This window comes from Mesoplodon bidens (assembly GCF_964165515.1).
Source record: "Mesoplodon bidens genome assembly, chromosome: 9".
NCBI classification, from domain to species: Eukaryota; Metazoa; Chordata; class Mammalia; order Artiodactyla; family Ziphiidae; genus Mesoplodon; species Mesoplodon bidens.
Window position 1 is genome coordinate 84,177,913 of NC_138166.1, and position 23,712 is coordinate 84,201,624.

Here is a 23,712-nt window from a genome sequence, read left to right on the forward strand (position 1 = left end):
GGTTTTAAGTTCAGACCGTGTCCCATGCCTTATCTTAGCGCCCAGCCTGCCCATCTGTGCTGCTGCTTATTGCCTAGTTGAGTTGGTTCTGTGGAAACCATGTCCAGTGAGGAAGAGTGGAAGTAGCTGGGCCATCCCAAGGTGTCTCCTGACATATCTGCTTCACATACCTGAGGCCCTTCATGGGGAGGAGGGAGGGGCCTTCTCTGGGTCTTTCCAAACAGCTGAACTAGGCCACTGGGTGACAATTACAGGGATCCAGTTTTCAGCTTAATAGAAGGAGATTACCCCTGTCATTGCCTGTGACACTAGGACATGAGAGGTCACTCATTGGGTTTTTGGTGGTTTTTGTTTCCTGTTTTGCTTTGTGTTTTTGTCAGAGCAATGTGGCACATCGTTCTAAACATTACATTATACTAAAAGCCTTAAAGTAATAAACAGTGGTCTCCTCCCCCTCCCCTCGCCTCCAGCCTGGCTTCTCTCTGGAGGCGACTACTGTCAACTTTCTTAGCTGTTTCTTCTGGTATTTATCTCTATCTTTCCAAATAATATGCTAATTCTTATATTGCTTGCTTTACCAATTTTAGATGTTATCGATTGACTTTCTGTTACGGTAGATGAGGATTCGACATTTTTTCACAACCTCCATCCTCTTATCGTGAGTTTTAGTTACATCAATATTCAGTGCATACTTTATCACGCTAATGAATCATTCAAGTCTTTGCCACGTCCTGCAAAGCGCTATAGGATCTGGCCCCTGGCTTCCTCTTCTTCCTGCTGTTTCCCTCTCCATCACTTCTCCCCAGCACCAGTGGCCTCCCTGGTTCCTCAAACCTGTGACCACACTGAGTGCATTCCTATCTCAGGGCCTTTGCACTTGCTCTTCCCTCTATCAAAATACTCTCCTCCCTGATGTTTGTCTGACCTGCTTCTTTATTTCAGTCATGAATCTACTCAAATATCACCTGACTAGAGAAGTCTCTCCAGCCTGTCTCAGCTAAAATAACACCCTCCCCCTCCATCTGTTTTCCCAGCTTTAGTTTTCTTCACAAACTTATCACACATACACCCTGATATTATTTTATGTACTTATTGACTTAAATACTGATTATATATTTGTTGAGGGAAGGGACACTGTTTACCGCTGTGTCCCCCAGGCCTAGGAACATGCCTGGCATGTAGAGGGCTATCATCAGTAAGCACCCGGAGTGAATGAGTGCTGAGCCTGCTGATTTACTGTGCTTTAATTTCATTGTTTGTACAATGTACAATCTTCCCTCTCCACACACACCTTCTAAGTTAATATTTACCTTGGTTTTTCATTTAATTTGTTTTCTATGAAGCGCACCCTCCAACAGACTTTCAATTGAATTTTTCATACAAACATATTAGATAATCTGCTGTGTTTAGAATTTCCCTCTGTCTGAGTCCATTCAGGCGGCTGTAAAAGTATACAATAGACTGAGTGGTTTATAAGCAGCAGAAATTTATTTGTTACAGTTCTGGAGGCGGAGAAGTTTGAGATCAGGGTGCCAGCAGATTTGGTGTCTAGTGAGAGCTTACTTCCTCATTCATAGACAGCCATAATTTTGTGGTGTCCTCACATGGCGGAAGGGGTAAGGGGGCTCTCTGGAGTCTCTTTGATAAGGGCACTGATCCTATTCATGAGGGCCCCATCTATTATTATTATTATTATTATTATTATTATTATTATTATTATTATTATTATTGTTATGGCCTTATTACCTCCCAAAGGCCCTGCTTCTTAATTCCATCACTTTGGGGGTTAGTTTTTGACATATGAATTTGAGGGGGACACACATACATTCAGTCTATAGCACCCTCTGTGTGTAGAAGCAGTGCAGAAATAGAGATAAAATATCAACATTATTAGATAAAGGAGATTGGAGAACGGGACTTAGATCTGTAGCCACACACCTCTTGCTGGGTCCCTCCCGCATATTAGAGTCACCACACAGAACTGCCCTCTGGAGGGACAGATCATTTTCTGGAGCTGACCACATGGAGGCCAGGGTCGTCTCATCCAGAAGATAACCTCTCTAAAAGGTCCTTCTCCAGCATTGACAATCGATGAGTGTCACCTCCTGCCCTGGGGAAGAGGGAGGGAGTAGTTCATGGGTGGAGATTTCTTAGGGAGTTTGGAATGCTAGAACACCAGAGACTGGGTGGCTTAAACACAATTTATTTCTCACGTTCTGGAGGGTGGAAATCTGAGATCAGGTGTCAACCAAAAATTGCAAGAAAAAATAAAATGGAAGAACTTATAGATTAAAAGAAATTAAAGACTTAAAAAGAAATGTAACCCATCATAATATATATTCTTTGTTCAAATCAAGATTTAAACAAAAATGAGAAAACTTTTTTTTTGATTTATTTATCTTATTTTTGGCTGTGTTGGGTCTTCGTTGCTGCGCGTGGGCTTTCTCTAGTTGCGGCAAACAGGGGCTACTCTTCCTTGCAGTGCACGGGCTTCTCATTGCGGTGGCTTCTCTTGCTGCGGAGCACGGGCTCATGGAGCACAGGCGGTAGGTGCATGGGGTTCAGTAGTTGTGGCACATGGGCTTAGTTGCTCTGCGGCATGTGGGATCTTCCCAGATCAGGGCTCGAACCTGTGTCGCCTGCATTGGCAGGTGGATTCTTAACCACTGTGCCACCAGGGAAGCCCGAGAAAAAATTTTAAAGAGACATCAGGGGAAAATGAACACTGATGGGATATTTAATGATATTAAGAAATTACTGTTACTTTTTTGAGGGTAGGGTAATGCTAGTGTGGTTCTGTCCCTATATTTTATAGATGCATCTGGAAATATTTATAGAGAAATGATATGAAGTGTGGGATTTGCTTTGAAATAGTCCCGCATAGAAAAAATGTGGATGAAATAAGATCCACTATGAATTGACTTGAAGCTGGGTAACGGGAGGATCATTTTTATGTAATAAAAACAATTTTAAGGCTTATGATGCTCTTAAAGTGATAAAATTTTTTATTTTTAATTAATTAATTAATTAATTAATTAATTAATTAATTAATTATTTTGCGGTACGCGGGCCTCTCACTGCTGTGGCCTCTCCCATTGCGGAGCACAGGCTCCGGACACGCAGGCTCAGCGGCCATGGCTCACGGGCCCAGCCGCTCCACGGCATGTGGGATCTTCCCGGACCGGGGCATGAACCCGTGTCTCCTGCATCGGCAGGCGGACTCTCAACCACTGCGCCACCAGGGAAGCCCCAATTTTTTTTAATTAATAAAATAGTTGTCAAAATTATTTTGGGGCTACAGGGAAGTAAAGAATCATCAATATGATAAGAAAGGAAAAATGGAGCACAACAAAGAGCTTAAGATTTGGGGTAGGTAACGTATTCCACTTATGGATAAAGTTTTTATTTTTTTGCAGTAAGTGGCCATAAAAAATGTTTTTTAAAAATGATAACATGTAATGTGATTACATATATTTTATTGTTTTACTACTCTGCATTATTCCAGATAAACAAGTAACCATGATATGTTAGCAAAGTTCTTCAGAAAGAGGCACCTTCATCCGTTGCTGGGAGAGTATGAGCTGGAACAATCTCTAAGAGAATTTGTCAGCATCTGGTCAAGGAAACTCTTTGACTTAACAATTCCACTTCTAGGAAAGTATCCTGCAATTTTACTCCCTCCCAGGTAAAATGACATTCAGACAAGATTGTTCGTTGTAGCATTATTTATAATAGCAAAAGACTAAAACAAACTAAAATGTCCATCACCAGGGTAATTAAATTATGATGCATGTATATAATAGAACACTATGTAGCTATATAGAAGAATGAAGACTCTCTTTTTGTATTATTATGGAAAAATCTTTATGATATGTTGTTAAGTTTTTTAAAAAAGCAAGGTGCAGAAGAGTGTATAGAGCACACTATCATTGTAAAAAAAAGTGAAAAATATATTTTCATGGTAGTTTATATATGCATTAAAAATGTCTGGAAGAAAAATGAGAAACTACTATCAGTAGTTACTTCTTGGGGTGGATGGAAACTAGATAGAAACTTGATCAAGGTGGAAAGAGACTTTTCATTGTATGCCTTTATATACGTTTTAATGTTTGAACCACAAGTAATATATCCAAAAACTTAAATCAAATTTAAAAATTAAATGCATGATACTTCCCTGCAAAGATACAAACCAAAGTTGAATTCCACATTTCATATACAAGTACATTTAAACTATGAAATGTATGCTCCTACTGTTGTTGGAATCTAAAAATTATTTGTATATCAAATGGTTTTTAGGTAAACAAGTCTCTAATAAAGCATGTAATCTTTGTTGAAATAATTTTGAAAGATCATACTCAAAGCTCAGTGCCTTAAACTGTTGGTACAAAGTGCTCCAGTGGGGAATCATTTTGACCTTTGCTCTGTTTGACCTCATCACCCCTTCATCTATAATGATCTATAGAACTGAAAAAAAAATTAAGTGGTTGACAGTTTATGTTGCAGTTTTGAATGTTTGTTTTTAAAAAACAGATAACTTTGAAATTAAAGCAAATAAAATAATAGTAATGATTTTACTATTTACATATGTTTATAATGAATGCCCCAACCCGTCCCTTTTTCCCTCCTAAAGTTTTTTTTTTATGAATTAAAAAAATCTGTGAAGTCTAAAGGCACAGAATAGAGAACCCAAATCTGGAAACAGACTCACACATAAACAATCACTTGTGTGATGAGGCGGCAATGCAGAACACAGCAGAAAAGGGCAGTCAATAAACAATGCTGGGTCCAGTGGATATCCTTATGTTTAAAAAAAAGCAGCAGCTTGACCTTTACTTCATACCATTACACAAACATATATTCCATGTAGGTGGTGGAGCTAAATGTGAAAATTAAAATGATATAGTTTCGAGAAGATAATATAGGAAACTCTCTTCAATACCTTAGGGTAGGCAAAGATCTTTTTTTTTTTTTTTTTTTTTTTTTTTGCTGTACGCGGGCCTCTCACTGCTGTGGCCTCTCCCGTTGCGGAGCACAGGCTCCGGACACACAGGCTCCGCGGCCATGGCTCGCGGGCCCAGCCGCTGCGCGGCATGTGGGATCTTCCGGGATAGGGGCACGAACCCGTGTCCCCTGCATCGGCAGGCGGACTCTCAACCACTGCGCCACCAGGGAAGCCCGAGGCAAAGATCTTTTAAACAGGAGACACAAAGCAGTAACCATTAAGAAAAAGATTGATTTTGCTGACCAAAATTGACCATGAAGGAGTGAAATGACAATCACAGAGAAGGAGAAGATATTTGCACTGCAAATGACGCACAAAAACTCACATGGTCTCAGAGGTGTTCTCAAATGAACTTCTCCTCCTGTGTCTCCTTTATGTTTGTTAATGGACCTACTGTCACCAGCCCCATACTTCAGCATCATCTTTGGGCTTTAGGGTTGTTTCTGTTTAACAATTTTAAGCAATTGTTTTCATTAGGTAATACAACCAAATGGTTCAAGATTCAAAAGGTTTGATGGTGAACTGAAAAGATGCTCTCCCACTGAACCCAGCCACCCATTTCCCCTCTCAGTGGCCACTAATGCCATAAGTTTTGTGTGTATTCCTTTAGGGATATATACATATATTTTGCATATGTAAGCAAATATGTTTATTTAGATATTTTTCTCCTTTAAAAATAAAACTGGTAGAATATCATATATATAGTTCTACCCCTTTCATTTTTCATATACATGTCTTGGACACCGTTTCACCAAATGCTTTTTCGTCCTTTGTTAGCTGCATAGTGTTCAACAGCATTTCTGATTTCTCTCTTCCCTTGTCTCCAACATCCAATCAACTGCCAAGTTATATTAATTGTACATTATTTTCCCTACAGTCTGTGCATTCCCCGTGCCAATTCATTTAGACTTTCACCTTTCTGCCTGGATTAACACAATAGCCTCCACTGTTTGCCCCAACCTTAGCCCTTCCTTCAGTTCATGCTATTCTGTTCACTTAATATTCTTAAGCACCACTGTATGTCATTTCCCAGCTTCACAGTCATCACTATTTTCTCAGTGCCTGCAGAATCTGACTCTATGATGCTTCCGTTTTTCTTATTATCCTCTCTTCCTTCATGCTCTGAACACTTAAGTCATACTTAAGAGTCTGATTATCCTAGAGCAGACTTCGTGAGTTCTCATGAGAGTATTTTCTATTATGTTACTTTATCTTGAGGTACATGACCTTGACACTAAGTCCAAATCCTCCCTGCTTCTAGGTTTAGCTAACTAACTTTTCTATGAAGTTCTCCTGACCCTCACTATAAGCCAGAGCCAGGAGTGGGGTGAGCCTAGCAAGGCACCTCAGGTGCAGAATTTAAGGAGGCACTCACTCTTGAGGTTCTACAACTGCCACACCCCCCTAAACCCCCAAAGAGCTTGCTTCGTACATCTCTAGTGGGCTTTCTCTTCCTACCTGTATCATAGTTATTGATAACAGAGTTTATCTTCTCCCCAGTGCTCAAATTTCCTTGAGTATAGAACCAAGCTTGATCCATGTTGGATCCCTGGTGCCTTGCCCAGAGTCTCATAAACAGCAGATGTATATTCATTAGAACTCTAGGTTGGGAGTGTCTGCCCATTAGAAACTTTACTCAAAGTGCTTTAAGCAAAAAAAGGCAATTTGTTAGGAGAATACTCAGGAACCTACGGAACCCCAGCCCGGGGATCTGGTGGGTCCCAGGAAGAGAACCAGAGACTAGAGCACTGTGGGGACCCTGAGAAATTCTACGTAATGTTGGCATCTCTGTGTGTGTCTGCCTCATTCTTCTCTCACTACTGTCTGTTTCCCAGTTCATTTGGTGGAAAATGGCTTCTGTCTCCAGCTCCCAAAGTTAAGTAAGTTGTTGGTCAAGGAGAGAGAGAAAGAGAGAGAGAGGGAGAGAGGGAGATCACAATTTCAATTTCAGTATCTCCATGAAAGGATCTGATAATCCAGCTTTAGTCAGGTACCTGCTTCTGGACTAATCATCTGTGGCCAGAAGGCACAATAGGAATACCGCAGCCTTGAGGACCTCAGTGGTGCTCATGGACTTTTTATCTGTAACTCCATCGTTAATGTGACCCAGCTCCAGCACGCTTCCAGTCTCTGTCTCTTAGCCAAACATTCTAAATTTCTAAACTTGGCACAGCGTGGGTCAGATGATTTTATGTCTGCACCCCTCACCAATAGGGATGCGGGGAGGTGTTCCTGAAGTACAGGTGTGACTTCTGGGGGCCATTCTGTAAATGGGGGCAGTTTCCAGAGAAGGCGGAGTCTGTTGAGCTAGTCCCTCCCAAAGTCACACTCAAGGTTGACGGTTACAAGATATTTGTTGAGGGCTTCCCTGGTGGCACAGTGGTTCAGAGTCCGCCTGCCGATGCAGGGGACGCGGGTTCGTGCCCCGGTCCGGGAGGATCCCACCTGCCGCGGAGCGGCTGGGCCCGTGAGTCATGGCCGCTGAGCCTGCGCGTCCGGAGCCTGTGCTCCGCAACGGGACAGGCCACAACAGTGAGAGGCCCGCGTACCGCAAAAAAAAAAAAAAAAAAAAAAAAAAAGATATTTGTTGATTGAATAAATGAAATGAGTGAATAATCCCGTTAAAAAGAGCAACTGTCCAAAGCTACTAGGTAAGTCTTAGAGAGTTATTGGATAACTCACTCACTCGTCACTCTCAAAATCTAATCAGTCTCCAAGCCCCGATTAAGCGCTCTTCCCCGGGTCTCTCAAATCCTTCCCTCCCCTCTGTTCCCCGGCACCTCCAGCACGACACCTCCACGCACGGCCGTTTGCACTCAACGCCTGACTGCTCTGCCTCAGCCTCCCCGCCTCCGCTCCATGGAGAGTGACCTTCTCACAACACACAGCTTCTCTGTTGCCACCCGTCACTCAATCTGTCTGAAACCAAACACATCCTCTTTGCACCGAAATAGGTTGTCCCTTTAGATGACTGTCAATGACACCACCCTCTTTTCATCATCTAATTCTTCAAACCTTGGAATTACCTCTGACCTTTGCCCTCCTAGTCCTTCAGTATCTCATCAGTTATCAAGCAGTGTTGAAGTTTCCTTGATTTCCCTCATTGGTCTTTTTCTTTTCATTTATTTCAGCCATCTCCAGCTTAATTCTGGCCTGTTCAGCTTATCTTTCAGGGACTGATATTAGGATAGTAAGGAGAAGATATTTGGTTGGGGATCTGGGCCTTGGGCAGCCGTCTTCCCTTCCTGTGAGGCCCCGGGGGGACTTACATGTACAGGGAACAATGACACAACCAGGCAAAAGAGAACTTTATTATTAGCTGGGTATTTGGCCTCAAACCACAATGCAGAAGTCAGGAAAGATAGGCTGGACTCTGGTCATCTCTGTCTGCCTGTTCTCCCCCATCAATACCCAAATATGAGTCTTAGACTCTTACTGCCTAGTGAGACAAAAAACCACTCTCAACAGAGAAAGGGAAGCGAAAGACAAATCCGCAGTCTCTTTGCCCAAAGGCTGGGTCTGTCCCAAGCCTTCGGAGATGGGCAGTAGCCCCAGAGCCTGGTAAGCTTGTGGAAGAGGAAAAAAGAGGATGCTGGCTGGGGTGCCTCCAGCAGGGCAAGGGCAGCCCTTGTTACCACTCAGGATATGTTGAAGATGGGAGAAAGACTGTAGCCACTCGTGCTGATCCTCTTTTACCCTTTAAAGGCTCTATCCCTAGAAAATGTAACTTGTCCATATTCTCCAATTTTAGCAAGCTTTTCTTCCTTCATGGGGGTGGGGTGGAGTGGGGTGAAATTTCTTGCTTATCACCCTGACTTCACGCTAAAGAGGGTGAAGAAGGGGAGAGTCTTGAGTGCCCTCTAGGGACCAGTGGCTCAACTCATATTCGGATTCTAGTGAATCTACACTATCCTGATCTTGTTAGTGCCTTGCTCAAAATTGTCATAAGGTATCTGTTGCCTACTGAGTTAAGAACCAGTTCCTAAGGAGGCCATTAGGACCCTCTACAGTCTCAACCTAGCTTTTTTTTTTTTTTGTCATTAGAATGATCTTAGGATTATGGCATGCAGAGCAAGAATAGGAAAAGAATGCAAATATAATCATCCAGTAAAGAGGTCAGTTGGATCTAATCAAGAAGGGAGGGAACCTGGGTGGTTACCAGATTTTTTTCAGACCTCATAACCTAATCAATAGGTCCAGAAAGAACTAGGTAAAGCATCATGGGACTCTAATCTGTACAGGAGGGTCTGGGAGAACCCTGTTGACATAGCATCACACAGAAGGGACTTGGCGTGTTCACAGTGGTGGCAGAAGAATCTGACACATCTTGGCCAAAAAGCAACCTCAGGCTGCTGAGACAAGACTCCCCATTCTCCTGCAAAGTAAGCCCAGGAGGCTTGACGCAGTACCCTCAATGTGCTCGGGATGGTAAATGTCACTTAATTCTAAGACAGTTTAGAATTAAATACGAGAAAGATGAAATACACCAAATCCATAGTATTCATTTTTGTGTTAACTTTAGTACTATTCTGTGTAATTTGGCATTTTCAATGTTTGTAAGATTTAGATAATGTATTAATTAGAGAATCTGACAAATTAGCCTGTGATTCCAATGTAAGATATATAACTGAATAATTGATTTTGGACTCGTGTTAGAGATTTTTACTAGTATGCAAATAATATTGAAAGAGAATCTGACATCCTTTATAAGTTTAATAGATTTATAAGAGTATTCGATTAATAGCTATTTGCTAGATATCTGACTAAGAGCAAGTAACTTGAACTTTTTGCCTTGGTTTTCTCACCTGTAAAATAAGTATGATAACAGTACCTGTTTCATAAGGTTGTTGTGCGGGAATTAATGAATTCATACAAGAGCTTGCAATACTGTTTGACTTTTAATGAATGCTCAATAAGTTATTGTTATTAAGTATATGAGGAGGTTTTGTTTGTTAGATCAGGCATTTAATTACCATATTTAAAAGGCAAAGTGAATATATGATGTATATAAATGCTTATTAAAATGTTTAGGGAAATTTATTGACAATGTTGTAAGTGAAGTAGTTATTTAAGGGACCTTAGTGTATTCCAATTGAGTTGAAGGAGCATTAATCAGCCTCTTCGCAAGAAAGACAAGGTCCATGTTTCCCATTGTAACCCCAGCTCCAAGGCATTTGGTACCTAAGAGGTGCTCAATAAATATGTGTTGAATTGAACTGAGAAGTCATGTAAAAAAAAAGATTCTAAGATCTTATAACCCATAGACACTGTGAATTGAGACAGGGACCACAGGAGGAGGAGCTTTAAGGGAAGATATAGGGGGCAGGCTTTAACCTACTGAAATTATGGCGTCTGTATGACATGAGCTCCTGATCACAGTTTGAAGTCTCATGTGTAGGCCAGACCCACGGGAAACAGTTTGGAACAGGAGATATATATTATGGGGGATCATCAGCAGAGCTTGGGTTCAGTGAGAGGACGGCCCTTTGAAAATGATTGTTAAAACTCCTTGGATATATAGATGAGATTAATGAATTAAGCTTAAAGGTGTAAAGAAAGATTGGTTTTAAATGTTGTTACCTTAATATAGCAAATATTATTTTAAAAAAAAGAAGTAACAATAAATAGTCTTTTCTGTCCCCTCTCCCACAAATCACCCTTAGGTATAAAAGAACTCATCTTGACATTTCTAACCTTGTTACACACTGCTCCCTTACACAAATCCCTTGTCTTGGCATCCCTTGAATGCTCTTCCCAACTTTTTTGGGGAGTCCCCAGGGATAGAAACATGTGTTCAGGAACACTCATTCATCATCATCATCGTCACCGTCACAGCAGCCACCACCTATCATACCTGTATTTTGTACCAAGCAATTTACATGATTAATGGTAATGGGGAGAGCTAATCATACCCAGCACTTACTATGTGCTTCCTGGGTGCCAGGTACTGTCCTGAGTCCTTTGTGAGTATTATCTCCTTATTTCCATGTCATAGGTGAAGAAAAGGAAGCTTAAAATGTTAAACCACTTGCCAAAGTCTCACAGGTAGGAAGTGGTACAGCCGGGCTTTAAACCAAGAATTTGACCCCAGCACCCATGTTATGATGCAACATGCCTCCCCAGTAGTGGCCTGTGGCCTCTGAAAGCATGTGCTCTGGCCACTTGGGCTAGCACTCTCTGGAAATGCAGACCCTGCTTGGGCCAGTCCTTGACGTTCCCAAAGAGGCAAAGCTCCCTTGAAGTTGCTCCACGGTGTCAGGTTCCCATCCATCCTTATTGGGCCGGGGCTGTGCACATTCCTAAGCAGAGATGGGGAAGCTGCTGCTGTTTTTGGAACTCCACGCAGTTTATCAGTGGGTCCTGAAGAGTCCCCAGTTGCCTCAACTCATCTCTCTTTGTTTCTATCTCCCCCTAGGAGTTCTCACATACCTTCAATTCTGATTACCTGAGTGCTTACTACCTGTATCACCACTCACTTGGTATTTAGCACACAGTATAATTTTTTATAGGTAACCAGTCAATCAAATGACCATTCCAACTTTGTTGGAATCTAGTTCTTCTTTAATCTCTTACGGTAGATTTGTCTGCATTTTTTCTGAGACTGATTCTAGAATCTCAGGTCATTTTGAGTCTTTTGAATAGAGCAACTGGGGTTCCCAGGCTCATTTGTCTAGGGAAGTACAGTGGTCCTCTGTATCCACAGGTCCCTCATCTTCGGACTCAACCAACGGTAGATCGAAAATATGTGGAGAAAAAATACAAAAAATTCCAAAAAGCAAAACTTGAATTTGCCATGCACTGGCAACTATTTACATTGTATTTACAACTATTTGCGTGGCATTTATATTGTATTAGGTATTATAAGTAATCTAGAGATGATTTAAAGTATACAGGAGAAGGGGAAGATGTGGGTGAGTTCTATGCAAATACTACATGGGCCATCTTATATAAGGGACTTGAGTATCTTGGGATTTTGGTATCTGTGGTGGTCCTAGAACTATACCCCCTCAGATGCTGAGGGCCATAAGCCAAAGTCGTTTGTATTTCTTTTTATTTCTTTATTTATTTTTGTAATTTGTATTTCTGAGGAGGGTAGACACATATGAGTATTGAAGATCTACTGGGACTTCCCTGGCAGTCCAGTGGTTAGGACTCCATGTTCCCAATGCAGGGGGCATGGGTTCGATCCCTGGTTGGGGAACTAAGATCCTGCATGCCGCACGGCATGGCCTAAAAAAATTTAAAAACGATAATAATAAAAAAAATTTTTTTTAAAGATCTACTATGAGACTGGCATTGCACAAGATGCTGGTATATGGTCGTGAACAAAACAAAATCCCTGCCCTCCTGCAGCTTCTGGATTGTGGAGGATACATGGTTGGAGAAGTACTGTGTAGAAAGAATAATGCAGTGCTTTCAAACTTTTTTGCAACTGAAATCCAAGAAGAAGTGCATTTTATAGCATGATCTAGCACAAATACACACCTATGCACATACATTTATATATCTGAAATGAGTTTCATAGAACAAGAGTCTTACTAAGTTTGATGTTCTCTGATATTTTCTATTTCTTTCATGAAATGTTGGTCATGGCTCACTAAGTTAATTTTGTGCTTCATCAGTGGGTATCCACCTGCAATCTGAAAAAATATGGTAATGGTTCAGAGCACAACTCTGAGGTCAGGCTGATGGCTTTCAGACCTGGCTCCACCTTTTACTGTCTGGGTTTGAGCAAGCAATCTCTATATACCGTTGTTCCTCCATCAGCAAAATGAGATAATAATAATAGTAGTACCTACCTCCTGGACTCCACTTGAGAATTAAATAAGAAAGGAGATAATGTGTGTAAAGGACTTAAAATAGGGCCTGACACAATGTGAGGGCTCAATAAACATAGGTGGTAAATACTGGGTGTGATGATGGAAGGGAGAAATGAGGGAACGTTTCCTGGAGGAGAACTTGAGGAGTAGTAGGAATTATTCAGGGGCAGGTTTAAGCAGATGAATAGAAGGAGAAGACAGAGAAGTTTTGTGCTGAGAGAGCAGCCCTTACAATAGTTGTGAGGTGGGAGAACTTCCTGTCTTGTGTGACCTGAGAGCTTCCCAGTTTGGTTGCAGCCTGAGGGAGAAGTCTTTGACAGATGAGGTTAGAGATGCAGCAGGGGCTGAGATCACGAAAGGCCCTGCAGGCACCTCAAAGAATTGTAGACTTTAACTTATGTGTAATGGGACCTTATTAAGCCTGTTAAGCAGAAAAGTGACATGATTTACTTTTTTGAAAGACCATTCAAGCCGGAGGGTGGAGAATGGATTGGGGACGGCAATTCCTGTGGCAGGGAGACCATGAAGGGTCTATTGCAGTATCTTGATGAGAGATGAGAGTCACCTGGACCAAGGTAAAAATGACAGGGAACAACTGTTTTAAAAGCTCTAACTGATAATGGCACTTCAGGGAGAAAGGAGTAATGGATCATTCCTAGGTTTTGGCTTGAACACCTGGGTGGTAGGCGGTGACACTCTTAGACACGCTGGACAAAAGAGACATTCCGTGTTTAATTATGTTGAATTTTGAGGTAAATGGAATCTTCTTGAAAATTAAAGTATCCTGGTTTTGTCAAATTGTTTTTTGACACTCTTTGGGATGTTTAGTAATTCCCTAAAGCAACGGTTCTTAAACTACGGTATGTATGACAATCCCCAGGAGAATGTGTGTATTTGGGGGTGGGGTGGGGCGCGGGGGGGTGTTAGAAATGCGGGTTCCTGGGCTAAGAAGCCAAGATCCTGGAGAGACCATTTGGACCCCAGGATTTAAATAATTAGTCTGAATGACTCTGATGCAGGTAGTCTTCAGATCACAATTTAAAAAACAAAGAACAACAAAAACTACCTCTCCTGTGTCTCTAACAGTAGTTTTTCTAGTCTCCACCCCTCCCTACTTCTCAGGCACTTGCTTGGGGGGTCCCTATTGCTTCTGACTCCCTCCACTCATCGCTCATGAGAGTAAGGACTTCCTTTTCCAAACAGGTACATCTCCAGCGCGTCCAGAAAAATACTTGGCACCGAATGGGCCCTCTGGAGATGTCTGCCAAATGAATGAATGAGCGAAAACATTTATATATTGCTTTGTACAAAAACTTTAGCTTTTAAATACTCGGGCAGGGTTTGAAATAGGGAAGCAAAGGTCATTTCAAAGAAAGGGTGAGGGAGCGACTGGCAAGGCAGCGCGGAGGAAAAGGTGGGGAAGCCCCTCTCCCATTATCGAGGCACGCTCAGGAGGTCCTATTTCCCGGGGTTGGGGGGCGAGAAATGTGACTATTTACAGATTAGCAACCATCTTGGGTCGCCTGCGTTACTTCCCCGGGGCGTGCACATTTCCCTAATACAGTTGCTTTCGTGATTCCGGCTCCATCCAAACCTCTACAGGGAAATGTGAACGCGGGCCGACCTCGGGGGACGGCCGGGGTCCGAGCCCAAACACCCTCCGGGATGCCCCGCCGAGGCAGTGCCGACCTCCCCATCATGGCGGCGGCCGGGCGGGGAAGCCGAGCCCGTGCGTAGCGTGCGTGCCTCCTCTCCCTCCCCTCCCCCTCCTCGGCGGCGGCGGCGGCGGCGGCGGCGGCTTAGGCGGCAGCGCTCGCCATTGCCGCTGGTGGCAGGAGGCTGCGAGGAGCCGGCGCGGTCGCAGTCTCCACGGCGCAGGCCCACGGTAGCGCAGCCGCTCTGAGGTGAGTGCCCTACCGCGCAATCTCCAGCTATTTCAGCCCCGGCGCAGCCGCAACACGCCGCCCGCCCGCCGGCCGGCCGGCCCGCCCCGCAGCCGGCACCCTGCCGCCCCCGGCTCCAGGCCTGGGCCCCCGCCGGATTCGGCCCGCCTCGGGCGGGGGGCCCCGGCCCGGCCCAGTCAAACCGCCACCCCGAGGATGCGCAGGCCTCACTAGGCCCCAGGCGTCCTGGCGGGCTCGGGAGGGAGGCTCTGCCCTCCCGAGAGCCCCAGGGTTCCGGCCTCCCCCGCTGCCTGAGGCTCTCGGGGCCGCGGCCTCCTCTCCGCCGTGGAACCCGGGGCCCGGGCCCGGCCTTCCCGCGGCTTCGGGAGCAGGAGGCCCGGGAGAGCGCGCCGGCCTGGGAGCGGGAGGTGGGCGGGCTGCGCGGGACGGGAGCCGCGGCTCCCAGCTCGCCTCCTTGGCCCTTCCCGGGTCTGGTCCGCGGGCGGCGCGGCGCGGCGGGCTGGGCCGGGGCGCGGGAGCTGCTGTCTCCTGCGGGAGAGGAGGCTGGCTCTTCGGGCAACCTCCGAAGCTTCCCTCCCGCCGGGGTGGCGTGGGCTTGTTACCCAGGTAGACTGGGGGACGCTGGAATATGGCGCGTTGCCCACCTTCTTGCAAGTTAGGAGGCGGCAGCGGCGGCAGTTCGAGGAGGAGGGCGCAAAGTCCTTTTGTACGCAGAAATAAGGAGCGACATTGTGTTTTCTTCCCTAGCAGAGATGCTGCCCGTGGAGGGGGCTCGGTTCTTCCTGTGCTTGGGGTATTGGTCCCCTGGGTGAGGGACAGGGGGAGTGGCGCGACCCCGGGAAGGAACCGAACCTTTGCCACTGGAACGACAGGGGCTCTGGATGGCCTTGTGCATGGGTATTAGCCCACATCCCCAGCCTTTCGGGGAACTCAAGGGTTTGCCCTTTGCGTTATCCACTTAACTGGGCGATGATGTCCACCACCTCTTTCACCTGTTGTGTCGTTGCTGTACGTCCTAAAGTTTCGACCGTCTGTTTGACTGTGCCCATCAGAACTTGAAGTTGTTTAAAAATCTTAATATTTTTAGGGCTTCAAATGATATCCAGCCAGTTGGAGGAGCTGTTGCCTGGTGTCCATCCCTTCTTAAACATTAGATTAGCGTATATTAATTGCTTACTTTACAGCTGGTGTCACTTGTGCTTAATTCTTTCTGTGGTCAGAGCAAAATTCACATTTTCTTAAGTGTGTAGAGACAATGTATTGGAAACTCTTAAGGTGAAAGGTAGTGTGAGTGAGACTGTCAGCTCTGCGGGAGAATATCTCACACCTTTTGTCGAGGGCATCATCTGTCACAGCTCACAGTGATCCTTTCCCCATTTCACCTTCGGCCAGCCTTTAAAAAAATTCCTTTTCCTTTGGTCTTGAACAGTAAGTTATTGAGTTGTTCCTCACTCAAGGGAGGGGCGACTTTGGAGTTGCTGGGGTTTTTTCCTTCCCTTAATTCAGTAGTGGCCTGACTCCCTAAAATTGTGTTTGAAAGTTCTTGATGTGTTATTTCATAGGTAGTGAAAATATGACTAGCTTCACCTGTGCATCCGAGTGTAATTTCCTTATTTTATGAGTGCAAAAGCAAACATACAATTATCAAATGTAGATGTAATGCAGTATACTTATTCTTTTTAGTATACTTATTCTTAACTTGGGTCCAGAATTGTGTGCAGAATTTTTTGTGGGACTTTTTTTTTTTGACAGGAGTTAGATGTGGCTTTCAACAAGGCCCATCAGAATAAGAATTACTGTTTACTATCTTTTGGTTCATCTTTATTTGAAGTCCTTTGATTTCATCTCCCTGCCTTCCTCCTCCCCCCCCCCATCTCAAACTCAGTATACATGAGGAAAATTACTTTTTGCTTGGGAGTCTTGGTATATTCTCATTTAGGGGGGGGGGAAGGTTTCTTATCCCCAAGACAGGAGTTTTCTTACCAGGTTTTAAGGAAATTCAGCAGATTTAGGGAAGTAACTATAGGAGTAGGAGATAATGAGGGCCCTTGTCCAGATATAGAGGGAATTAAAGGAGAAAGGATTTCAGGTTTCCCTCCCAATTCATGTATACTCCAATGGAACCCAAAATTGTACGGTTTTTTGGTTTTATTAAGTCGCAATTATGTATCCATCTCTAATTTTTTAGGGAGCTAAAGACCAACTTCCCATGATTTAAATATCTGAGTTTGCATTGCCTATACATCATAGATTCAAGCAGACTTACTTCAAGAAGTATTTTATGTGAAATGATAGAAAATGGGTGACTCCTAAGGGAAATTTAAGCTCCTTGTAGTCTGGGGTTAAATTTTTTTTTTTTTTTTTTTTGCGGTACGTGGGCCTCTCACTGTTGTGGCCTCTCCCGTTGCGGAGCACAGGCTCCGGACGCGCAGGCTCAGTGGCCATGGCTCACGGGCCCAGCCGCTCCGCAGCATGTGGGATCTTCCCAGACTGGGGCACGAACCCGTGTCCCCTGCATCGGCAGGTGGACTCTCAACCACTGCACTACCAGGGAAGCCCCTGGGGTTAAATTTTTTATACCTCTTTCTGTATATGTAGTAAGGCATTCAGTAAATGTTTGTTGGGGAATAATAATAATGAACAGTATTACTGAAATTAAAAATTTTTTCACAAGTATTTGAAAAGGTGTGCTGATTTTTTGGTTTCTGGAAGTTCTGTAAGCTGTCAGCCTTTAGAAGCACACCCTCCAGTCTCTGGAGAACAGAAGTTATTGCATAGGTTCAGCTTCTGTCAGATATCTTTAGGCAAGCCCAGTCCTTCATGCTGCAGTGGGCTTGTTCATTTACTCGGTGCCACTCTGAAAAGTTGGAGGGTAAAGGGGAGCTCTGTGGGTTGTTGAGTCTCAGAAGTGTCTGCTCTAACCTCAGAAGTTTTGGCATACTCTCTCTGGGACTGTAATTAATCTAGGAAATTCGATATTTGAATTTAGACATTTATGTATATCTATGTGTGATGCTTAATAATACATATATAAATAGTATTTGGAAAATCAGTCTTACAGGTAAATATCAATCTGTGGTTTTGTAAAAAACATTTCAGAAAATGTTTTATACTGAAGGAAATTTTCTCTCTGTTCTTTCATGTTTTCCTTGAGAGCTAAAGCTAGTGTTTTCAGCCTGAGCTTACCCAAATATAATTTTCCATGAATGCTTAGTAAAACAGCAATGAAAAAGAAACCCACTTGTTAAGTTTATTTTAGAAACATTTTATTTAGACCAAGTCCAATCAGTATTTTTTTAGGCTCTGGATACATGTTAAATTTTGAGCATTATGTATCATATTGAGCATTATGTATCATATAGTTTCTTCCTTATTAACTAGGGAGTGGATTATCCACTTTCTTGGCTTTTCAGCTAGTGCTTTTATCCATCAGTGTTTTACTAAGGAGAACAGGCTGGAAGAGAAAAAGTAAAGGAGGTGAAACAAATCAATTTCAGGTGTTTCCAGAAGATTATAACCACATTGAGCTATTGGAAACTTTTAATCCTGGAGCAACAAGAATGCTTTGTCTGAAGTTATTTTGATGTAATGAGGACAAAACTTAGAAAATGAACAGAATTTTTGATTGCTCAAGGAAAATAAGTGGATTGTATATACCTTGGAATATATATATTTTTTCTGCAGTGCATTTCATAATTACGCTAAAATGTTTTCAACCCCACTCAGTGCAGTTTAGTAACTGAAGCTTCAAAAAGATTTCATCACGTTGTCTTTAGTCCTAAAATGTGAACATTTATATGAACTGAAGAAAAATCAGAAATACAACTTCATAGAGATATTCTAGTATATTTTTAAAAGGACCCCCTCCCCCCAAACAAAAACAACCAAAGCAAAACTAGGGGGTGGTTAAGGCAGGCCTACCACATTTGTGATCCTTGAGGTCAATCTGTATTGTATCATCAGCAGCAGTCACTTAGAAAATAAACCGACCATAAGGAATCTTCTCCAGAATTCCAGACTTGGTAGCCTTCGTTGTCAAACTGCTCCCGAGCCATCAGATAATTTCTGAGGAAGCCATGTCTAGTAAGGGAGGTGTGTGTGTGTGTTGGGGGAGAGTTGGTGGGGAGGAGAGGGGGAAAGGGTAGATGATACTGGTAAAAGAATCTAATTTTACAGATTGGGATGATCGCTGGAATTTTGGAGATGTATTTTTATTTTATTTATTTATTTATTTATTTATTTATTTTTGCGGTACGCGGGCCTCACTGTTGTGGCCTCTCCCGTTGCGGAGCACAGGCTCCGGATGCGCAGGCTCAGCGGCCATGGCTCACAGGCCCAGCCGCTCCACGGCATGTGGGATCTTCCCGGACCCGGGCACGAACCCGTGTCCCCTGCATCGGCAGGCGGACTCTCAACCACTGCGCCACCAGGGAAGCCCCTGGAGATGTATTTTTAAAAGAAGCTAAAAGAGCTACTTTCGTCTGGGTCATCACTTTGGTGATATACAGTGTCTACCATTTGTAGTGTATTGTTTAGTATATAAGCACAGTATTTAGATTAGTTCATGTATGCTGATTTCTGTGGTTACAAATGTGAAAAGTTTGGCTGACAGTTTTAAGTGGACATTTTCTTCAGAACTCTTAAATGGTGCCTGTTGGATAAACTATGACAAGCCTTTCTCAGAATCATGAAGAATGAACTTTGTATGCATAAATGTTTAGACCATTTTAAAAAAAGAGCTTATATTTTACTGTTGGTAGTTGTAAAGTCTTTACTTTTTAGAACTTGAAGAGTCTGTTTTGTTGCTGCCACTGAATGCTAATGTGGTTAGGCTGGCAGCTAAACCTACAAAGAACAAGAGGAAGTGAGGAAATGTTCCCGTGAAACATTGCTTAAAACTAAGCAGTGGGGGCTTCCCTGGTGGCGCAGTGGTTGAGAGTCCGCCTGCCGATGCAGGGGACGTGGGTTCGTGCCCCGGTCCGGGAGGATCCCACATGCCGCGGAGTGGAAAAAACTAAGCAGTGGACTAGCAATGGGGAGTTAGAGACTAGGGGACTTAATTAGTTTTATGTTCAAAAGAGGATGAGGCGTACCTTCCACTGAGAAGTAACCTTAAGTGTGTCCTCACTCTGGAGTTTTGCCATTTATTCACCAGACATTGATTAAAGACATACTATATTCCAGTCATGTTCTAGGTGCAAGAGTAACAAATAAACCATGGGCTTTGTCTATAGCGGAGAAAGATAAGGGTGCAACTAGCTATAATACAGTTTGTTGAGAACTAAAATAAAGAAAGAGTGGTGTGGGATTATAGAAGTAGGGAGGGAATTCTGGGGGAAGGGGTGAGTGATACAGGGAGAGTAAGTGAGGTTAGGGAAGACTTTTCATGTAGTGGATGCTTAAGTAGGACTTTGAAGGATGAGTAACTGTTTTACTGATGAAAAAGAAGAGGCTAGATGAAGGGAATGATAGTCTGATTTTAGAAAGCAAGCAGATTTTGCTGTACTTGGGGAGTAGTGGAAAATGAAGCTGATGAGGTTGTGGCCTGATTGGGAAGAGCATGGGCGAGTTAAAGATTATAGTTGGTTAATGGATGATGATGATGATGCCTTTAATAAGGTAGGGAATGTATAGGGAGAACAGAATTTGAGGAGGAAGGTAATAGGGTATGATGCTAGGTGTGGGAATCAAGATATGTCAAATAGGTTAGTTACCTGAAGACTTGGACTGGAGCGCAGGGGAAGAGGGGATCTATTAGGAGATTTGTATTCATTGGCATAATGTCATATAGAAACTGCAAAAGAGTATAATATCAAGAGTGAGGAAACAACTAAGGCAGCCTTGGGTAGCATCTGTATCTGAAGGTCAAGTGGAAGAAGAGAGGCCTGTGAAGGGAGTTGAAAAACAATGGCTGAAGAGATAAGATAAATGGTATAGGGTTGAAGAAGCTGAGGATAGGGATTAATGGAATTTTAACAGAGGATTTAGCAATGTGAAATACTACGGAGCTCACTGGGATAAAAACTGGATTTGGCAATTAAGAAATAAAGTAAATTTTCTGAATGTGTTTATGTGTGTGTATGTATGTATTGTTTTGCCATGAATCGTGATAATTAAACACAATAGATTTCTGGAGTCTTATTGAATATAGGGGTAGGGCCTTAAAACACAATTTAATAGATGACCTGTGCTTAGAAATAGGTCCTGTTACTCTCCTTCTCTCATGAGAATTACAACATAAAAACTTTGGGAGATGACTTAAATTTTAACAATTAGAGTTTATGTATTTGACTATATATAGTATCGTATATTTGAGTTTATAATCTTTAAAGTTTATAATCTCTTTTGAAGTTTTATGATATTATAGGTTAAGTGCAGGGTTTTTTAACCTGGGTTTTATAGTTCTGGGGTTCATGGATATATTTTGGCTGTGTGATCCTGAATCTTGAAATTGTTTGAAAAATACTGTGTGGGCCTATATGATTTTTCTGGGGAGAGGGTCCTTAACTTTTATGAGATTCTCAAGGGGTTCTTGAGAGACAGAAAAGTCAAGGGCCTTTTGGGTAACGTTAATGATTAAGTCAAATGTTGGTTGTGTTAGTTGGCTGAAATCAGTTATCCTGACTGGGCTAGATCAAGCAAGGGAAAGAAACTTTGAGTAGGTGTCTGGGGTGAGGAACTTTGGGAAGATGTAAGGTACCTTTCGGAGATAGGAGTAGGAGCACCAGAAGGAAGGTGGGAGGAATGCCAAACCAAAGCTTAACCAGCTTCAGAATTTTGTCAAGTCATCTGAATTCCTTGCTTTTTTATATTCCAGAATTCACACTGTATATGACTATTCATGCACTCTATACAATAGGCTTTGTGCAGGGATCAAATTACTGTTGTTTTAAAGAGAAAGTGAGTTTTGAAAGAAAGCTAAATGGTTCATTAGACTGCACTCAAATTCATTTTTAAAAAATTTAATTTTTATTTTATATTGGAGTATAGTTGAATCATGCTGTGTTAGTTTCAGGTGTACAGCAAAGTCAAATTCATTTGTAAGGTGGTAGTTGTTTATATGCACTTTGGAAAACTTCTAAAAGGCACATGTACCAATCCAGAGATTTGGGGCAACACATTTATTCTCTCCTTGCTTAGTTTTTCTGACCATGAAATGAAAATACCATTGGCCTGTCTTATAGGGTGTGTGTGAAATATGACAATTATGAAATGTTTTGAGGTCTAAAATGATATAATGGTAACAGATTGCTAGTGTTCTCATTTCTTAAGCCATTGATAAAACCTGGATTTTTAAAATTATTTATTTATTTACGTATTTATTTTTGGCTGAGTTGTGTCTTCGTTGCTTCTCATGGGCTTTCTCTAGTTGTGGCAAGCGGGGGCTATTCTTCGTTGCGGTGTGCAGGCTTCTCATTGCCGTGGCTTCTCTTGTTGTGGATCATGGGCTCTAGGAGTGCAGGCTTCAGTAGTTGCGGTTCGTGGGCTCTAGAGTGCAGGCTCAGTAGTTGTGGCACACGGGCTTAGTTGCTCCGTGGCATGTGGGGTCTTCCTGGACCAGGGATTGAACCCATGTCCCCTGCATTAGCAGGCAGATTCTTAACCACTGCACCACCAGGGAAGTCCCAAAATCTGGAAATTTAAGCAAATTATTTAGTAATGTTTCATACTAGAACTTATTTGATTCCTAAAATATTTCATATGAAGTTTTAGATAACTGGTCATGTTTACTTTCTTCTTCTAATCTTTGGATCTTTGAAATTGCATTAGGAGACAGTTTTGTCAGCTAGGCCCTGGATTCTGGGCAGTGATCTCCAAATTTTATTGTCACCCTTACAAGTAAATTTTGAGCACACATTCTGAATCACATTTATTTATAAATGGTATTCCTATTATTGTACTAATACATTTATGTACATTATAAAATATGTAGAAGGTAGAAATTTTAAAAGGATCAAATAAAAATGAATATTTTCAAATGTCTTGCTAATTGAGTTAATGAGGGTTCAGTAATTTATGAGTTTGATTTGCTTGTTTTTATAAATATATTTGCTCATAATTCATTTTTTTTCTGTAATTAATGCCAGTTGGCAACTGTATAGGTTACCCTGTAAAAGTATTGGTAAACACAAGAATTACAAAAAAAAATTTAATTTAATTTAATTTAATTAAAAAAAAGAATTACATGAATAAACATATTGGGTAATCTTAAGAAAATTTGTGTTATGCAGCTTGCAATTGGGCTTGTGTTTGTGGATTATGTTTACATTCACTAAATCTGTCCCTAAATAGAACTGGAGTATTTTCTTTGTTCACCTTCTTTTAGTCCTTTGTCTTTCATTAAACAATTGTGAAATAAAATTTTCAGTAATAGATCTTTTATATAAAAATAATCACAAATTAAATAATCCACCAGGGTTTGCTACATAAAAACACCATCATAGAACTAGTCTGTTGACCCCAAACTGGCTTTAGGAACTAAGTCTAAAGAAATAATTCCAGTATCACCAATTATGTGATTGAGTGTTAAAATTTTTGTCTTTTTTCCTTACTTTTTATCTTTATATTTTTAAAGTTTTTCTACATTGAAGATGTATTATTTTTGTAGTGAAAATTTTTAGAAAGGAAACAAACAAAAAACTCCCCAAATCAATGGTTATTTTTGGTTGATAAGCATATATGTGATTTTCATTTTCTTTCCTATAGCTTTCATTATTTTTCAGATTATTTTTAATGAAAATGCATTAACTTTCATAATTAGAAAAAATAAACATAAGTATGAATAATATAATTATGGCCATAGGGAGTCAACTATCAGATTTTAGGCAGGCAAGTCACTTATCCTCACTGGGCCTTTTTCCCCATTTGAAAAATGAAGAGGACAGAAATGGTAAAGTTTCTTCTAAATAAAAATGCCTTCTAAAATTAGTTCTGAGTCTCGTATTATGACATGGTAAACAATAAATATATTTTCTTAATGTAAAAA

The 23,712-nt window shown here is 42.0% G+C and overlaps 1 protein-coding gene across 8 annotated transcripts in view; it reads left to right on the forward strand.

The window, feature by feature from the left end:
• The first annotated feature begins 14,564 nt into the window (after positions 1–14,564).
• Positions 14,565–23,712, forward strand: part of NRF1 (nuclear respiratory factor 1) — a 127,212-nt gene continuing 118,064 nt past the window's right edge. For 2 of the 8 annotated variants that reach the window (XM_081243779.1, XM_081243781.1), the window contains exon 1: positions 14,569–14,730. The gene's annotated coding sequence lies outside the window, so the exon portion shown is untranslated. Of the gene's footprint in view, positions 14,731–23,712 lie in introns of all 8 variants that reach the window. The other 6 variants (XM_081243786.1, XM_081243784.1, XM_081243782.1 and 3 more) reach the window with 6 other exon arrangements.